The sequence below is a fragment of the Lynx canadensis genome, chromosome B2 (assembly GCF_007474595.2).
Source record: "Lynx canadensis isolate LIC74 chromosome B2, mLynCan4.pri.v2, whole genome shotgun sequence".
In the NCBI taxonomy this organism is placed as follows: domain Eukaryota; kingdom Metazoa; phylum Chordata; class Mammalia; order Carnivora; family Felidae; genus Lynx; species Lynx canadensis.
Window position 1 is genome coordinate 138,549,410 of NC_044307.1, and position 6,490 is coordinate 138,555,899.

Consider the following 6,490-nt stretch of genomic DNA (forward strand, 5'->3'; position numbering starts at 1 on the left):
AATTTCATATATATATAAAAAAAAAAAAAAAAAAAAGAAAGTGGTCCAGGTTCATTCTTCTGCATGTCGCTGTCGAGTTTGCCCAGCACCACTTGCTGAAGAGACTGTCTTTATTCCATTGGATATTGTTTCCTGCTTTGTCAGAGATTAGTTGGCCATATGTTTGTGGGTCCATTTCTGGGTTCTCTATTCTGTTCCATTGATCTGAGTATCTGTTCTTGTGCCAGTACCATACTGTCTTGATGATTACAGCTTTGTAGTATAGTTTGAAGTCTGGGATTGTGATGCCTCCTGCTTTGGTTTTCTTTTTGAAGACTACTTTGGTTATTTGGGGTCTTTTCTGGTTCCATACAAATTTTAGGATTGTTTGTGCTAACTCTGTGAAGAATGCTGGTGTTACTTTGATAGGGATCGCGTCGTATATGTAGATTGCTTTGGGTAGTATGGACATTTTAACAATATTTGTTCTTCCTATCCAGGAGCATGGAATCATTTTTCCATTTTTTTTGGTGTCTTCTTCAATTTCTTTCATAAGCTTTCTATAGTTTTCAGTGTATAGATTTTCCACCTCTTTGGTTAGATTTATTCCTAGGTATTTTATGGTTTTTTTGTGCAACTGTAAATGGGATCGATTCCTTGATTTCTCTTTCTGTTGCTTCATTGTTGGTGTATAGGAACGCAACCGATTTCTGTGCACTGATTTTATATCCTGCAACTTTGCTGAATTCATGAATCAGTTCTAGCAGTTTTTTGGTGGAAACTTTTGGGTTTTCCATAGAGTATCATGTCATCTGTGAAGAGTGAAAGTTTGACCTCCTCCTGGCCGATTTGGATGGCTTTTATTTCTTTGTGCTGCCTGATTGCAGAGGCTAAGACTTCCAGTACTATGTTGAATAACAGTGACGAGAGTGGACATCCCTGTCTTGTTCCTGACCTTAGGGGGAAAGCTCTCAGTTTTTCCCCATTGAGGATATGATATTAGCATTGGGTCACTCATATATGGCTGTTATCATCTCGAGGTATGCTCCTTCTATCCTTACGTTCTTGAGGGTTTTTATCAAGAAAGGATGCTGTATTTTGTCAAATGCTTTCTCTGCATCTTTTGAGAGGATCATATAGTTCTTGTCCTTTCTTTTATTGATGTGATGAATCACGTTAATTGTTTTGGGGATATTGAACCAGCCCTGCATCCCAGGTATAAATCCCACTTGGTCGTGGTGAATAATTTTTTTTAATGTATTGTTGGAGCCGGTTGGCTAATATCTTGTTGAGGATTTTTGCATCCATGTTCATTGGGGAAATTTGTCTATAGTTCTCCTTTTTTAGTGGGGTTTCTGTCTGGTTTTGGAATCAAGGTAATGCTGGCTTCATAGAAAGAGTTTGGAAGTTTTCCTTCCATTTCTATTTTTTGGAACAGCTTCAAGAGAATAAGTGATAACTCTTCCTTAAATGTTTGGTAGAATTCCCCTGGAAAGCCATCTGGCCCTGAACTCTTGTCTTTTGGCAGATTTTTGATTACTAATTCGATTTCCTTACAGGTTATGGGTCTGTTCAAATATTCTGTTTCTTCCTGTTTCAGTTTTGGTAGTGCATATGTTTCTAGGAATTTGTCCGTTTCTTCCGGATGCCCATTTTGTTGGCATATAATTGCTCATAATATTCTCTTATTATTGTTTTCATTTCTGCTCTGTTGGTTGTGATATCTCCTCTTTCACTCTTGATTTTATTTATTTGGGTCCTTTCCTTTTTCTTTTTGATCAAACTGGCTAGTGATTTATCAATTTTGTTAATTCTTTCAAAGAACCAGCTTCTGGTTTCATTGATCTGTTCTGTGTTTTTTTGTTTGTTTGTTTCGGTAGCATTAATATCTGCTCTAATCTTTATTATATCCTGTCTTCTGCTGGTTTTGGGTTTTATTTGCTGTTCTTTTTCCAGCTTCTTAAGGTGTAAGGTTAGGTTGTGTCTCTGAGATCTTTCTTCCTTCTTTAGGAAGGCCTGGATTGCTATATACTTTCCTCTTATGACTGCCTTTACTGTGTCCCAGAGGTTTTGGTTTGTGGTGCTATCATTTTCATTGACTTCCATATACTTTTTAATTTCTTCTTTAACTGCTTGGTTAGCCCATTCATTCTCTTTTTTAAAAAAAAAATTTTTTTTTAACGTTTATTTATTTTTGAGACAGAGAGAGACAGAGCATGAATGGGGGAGGGTCAGAGAGAGGGAGACACAGAATCCGAAACAGGCTCCAGGCTCTGAGCTGTCAGCACAGAGCCCGACGCGGGGCTCGAACTCACGGACTGCGAGATCATGACCTGAGCCGAAGTCAGCCGCTTAACCGACTGAGCCACCCAGGTGCCCCAGCCCATTCATTCTTTAGTAGGATGTTCTTCAGTCTACAAGTATTTGTTACCTTTCCAAATTTTTTCTTGTGGTTGATTTCGAGTTTCGTAGCACTGTGTTCTGAAAATATGCGTGGTATGATCTCGATCTTTTTGTACTTACTTTAGGGCTGATTTGTGTCCCAGTATATGGTCTATTCTGGAGAACACTCCCTGTGCACTGAAGAAGAATGTATCTTCTGCTGCTTTAGGATGAAATGTTCTGAATATATCTGTTAAGTCCACCTGGTCCAATGTGTCATTCAAAGCCATTGTTTCCCTGTTGATTTTTTGATTAGATGATCTGTCCATTGTTGTGAGTGGGGTGTTGAAGTCTCTTACTATTATGGTGTTACTATGGATTAATTTCTTTTTGTTTGTGATTAATTGATTTATATATTTGGGTTCTCCCACATTTGGCACATAAATGTTTACAATTGTTAGGTCTTCTTGGTGGATAGAGCCCTTGATTATGATATAATGCCCTTCTGCATCTCTTGATACAGTCTTTATTTTAAAGTCTAGATTGTCTGATATAAGTATGGCTACTCCAGCTTTCTTTTGTTGACCATTAGCATGATAGATGGTTCTCTATCCCCTTATTTTCAATCTGAAGGTGTCTTTAGGTCTAAAGTGGGTCTCTTGTAAACAGCATATAGATGGGTCTTGTTTTCTTATCCATTCTGTTACCCTATGTCTTTTGATTGGAGCATTGAGTCCATTGAGGTTTAGAGTGAGTACTGAAAGATTTGAATTCATTGCCTGTAGAGTTGGAGTTTCTGGTCGTGTTCTCTGGTCCTTTCTAATTTTTTGTTGCTTTTGATATATATATATATATATATATATATATATATATATTTTTTTTTTTTTTTTTTTTTTTTTCATCTTTTGTCCCCTCAGAGAATCAGAGAATCCCCCTTAATATTTCTTGCAGGGCTGGTTTAGTGGTCGCAAACTCCTTTAATTTTTGTTTGTCTGGGAAACTTTTTATCTCTTCTTCTATTTTGAATGACAGCCTTGCTGGATAAAAATTCTTGGCTGCATATTTTTCTGATTCAGCACTCTGAATATATTCTGCCACTCCTTTCTGGCCTGCCAGGTTTCCCTGGATAGGTCTGCTGCAAACCTGATCTGTCTTCCCTTGTAGGTTAGGGCCTTTTTTTTTCCCTTGCTGCTTTCATGATTCTCTCCTTGCCTGAGTATTTTGTGAATTTGATTATGATATGCCTTGTTGGTATGGTCAGTTTTTGTTGAATCTAATGGGGGTCCTCTGTGCTTCCTGGATTTTGATGTCTGTGTCTTTACCCAGGTTAGGAAAATTTTCTGCTATGATATGCTCACATAACCCTTCTACCCATTATTTCCCTCTCTTCCTCCTCTGGGACCCCTATGATTCTGACGTTGTTCCTTTTTAATGAGTCACTGATTTATCTAATTCTTAAATTGTGCTCTTTTGCCTTAACCTCCCTTTTTTTCTGCTTCATTATTCTCTATAAGTTTGTCCTCTATATCACTGATTCTCTGTTCTGCCTCACCCATTCTTGCTGTCACTGCATCCATCCATGATTGCAGCTCAGTTATAGCATTTTTAATTTCATTCTATTTTTTACTTCTTTTATCTCTGCAGAAAGGGATTCTAATCTATTTTTGACTCCAGCCAGTATTCTTATTATCGTGATTCTAAATTCTGGTTCAGACATCTTGCTTGTGTCTGTGTTGGTTAAATCCCTGGCTGTCGTTTCTTCATGCTCTTTTTTTTGGGGTGAATTCCTTTGTTTTGTCATTTTGAAAGGAGAAAAGGAATTAATGTGGTAGAAAAATTGAAATTAAAAAAATTAAAATTAAAAAATATTTAAAAATTAAAAACACATCCACACAAAAATCGAATAGATGATGCTAGATCCTAGGTGTGTTTTGGTCTGGGTGTAGACAGTGGTTTGACAGATTAGAGAAACAAACAAAACAAAAGGTGCGAGAGAAAAAAAAAGGAAATCGTGTGACAATTTGAAAAAATGAATACGCTAAAGTAGACTAAAATACACAAAAGTAGAGAATATAGTAGAAAAAATTATAGAAAAATATTTTAAATAAAAATTAAAAAGAAATATGAATTTTTTCATTTTCTGTATTTAAGAAAAAAGAAAAAAATGAAAAAGAGGAAACAGATAAAAAAAGAAAAAAGGAAAAGACAAAAAAAAGAAATCGTTTGAAAATTTGAAAAAGTGAATATACTGTAGTAGACTGAAACAAAATGATGGGAGTAAGATAGAATTTTGAAAAATTTACATAAAGCAGAAAATATAGTAATAAAAATTGAATAAAAATATTTTTAAAAGAAATTGAAAGTAAAAATGAAGTTTTTCTCTTTCTGCATTCAAGAAAAAGAAATGAAAAAGAGAAAAAAGAAAAAGAATAAAAGGAAATTGTTTGAAAATTTGAAAAGGTGAGTACACTGAAGTAGACTAAAATAAAATGATGGAAGTAAAGTAGAATTTGCAAAAATTTACACAAAATAAAAAATACAGTAATAAAAATTAAAGACAGATATTTTAAATAAAAATTGAAAATACAAGTGAGTGTTTTCTCTTCCTGTATTCAAGAAAAAGAAAAGAATTGTAAAAGAGAAAAAGGAGAAAGAGAGAAAAAAAATTGAATAGATGAACCTGCTAACAGTTTGAAGTAGGACTGAAATTGCTTTGTTTTCCCCTAAAGGTCAGTCCCTGTAGCTCTTTATAGTCCATAGATTAAGCCGTCAGTGAGGTTTGTGTTCTTGAAGAGCGAAGTTGGCCCGGTTGGGCAGGGCTCAGTGTCACACCTCCGCTGTCCCCTAGATGGCGCTGCTAGCCTACTGGGGTGGATTGTTGCGGTGCTCGTCGGAGCGCATGCGCAGGCGCAGCTGCGGTGAAAAATGGCACCACCCAGCCACCCAGTCTGTTCGCCCGGATCAGCAGTGGCGCACCCGTTCCTCCGTCTTCAGCTCTCGTCCACTCCCCGCTTTTCCGCTCCCTGTGATCAGGCCCCAAGCAATACCTCTCTTCCGAGTTTTGTCTCAGATGCAGCTGTTTTCCCAGGCCCCTCACTCCCAAAGGACTGCGGCTTTGACTGGCTCCGCCCCTCTGCAGGGGCGTCTCACTGAGCAATGGCCAAATGCCGACTGCACCCAGGAAGGCCCGTTGGATCCTGCTGTTGCCGGTGCCCTGAGACTGCAGCCAGTGCCAGCCCGCTGCCACCCCCACCTGCCCCAAAATCATGAGACAGTGTAGCCTCAGCGTTTCAGGGACCATGGAAAATTGCAACACACCTCTGACACCAGGCTTCACCCTCAACAACCTTGCCCCAGCACCAGCGAATGTGGCTGCCTTCTGGGGTCTGCTGGGACCAGGTGGCTTCAACAGTCTCTACCAAATGTCCTTCCAGCAATGGAACGGCTTTTCCCCGTGTGGCCCGACAACCTCCCGGACCCCACTCTGTTCCTGGGGATTCGCCCTTCCCACCAGAGCACTGCCAGGTATGGAACTGTGGAGTTGCAGCCTTTGCGCTCCCCTTGTTTGCAGTCTTAATGGAATTTAAACCCTCTCCTTTCTCCTTTCTCCATTTTTAGTTTAGTCCCTGTGGCTATTTCCAATTTTCCACTTTCTCTCCAGCTGCTTTGAGGAGGAGTGCTTTTCCCGTATTCTTCCCATCCCCCCATCCCCCCCGACCACCCCCCCCCACTGCCAGTCTCTGTCCTCTCTCCACCTGCAAAAGCAGCTCCCTGCACGCCACTGGCTTCTCTCTCCCCAAGTTCACCTCTGAGCACCACGTACCTGCTGAATTCTGTGGTTCAGGTTGTGCAGATTGTTGTGTTAATCCTCCAATCAGTTTTCTAGGTGTGTAGGATGGTTTAGTGTTGGTCTGGCTGTATTTCATGGACGCGAGACACACAAAAAACTTCCATGCTGTTCCACCATCTTGGCTCCCCTCCTATTACTATTATTATTAATCTGTCGATGTGCTTACCATCGATAAGTGGCTTAAACAGAGCCACTTTCTTTCCTGCTTCTAACGTATTATACTGAAGAGTTATGTAGAAATGCAGGTTATTATAAATCCACAACTAGTATCAACTCTGC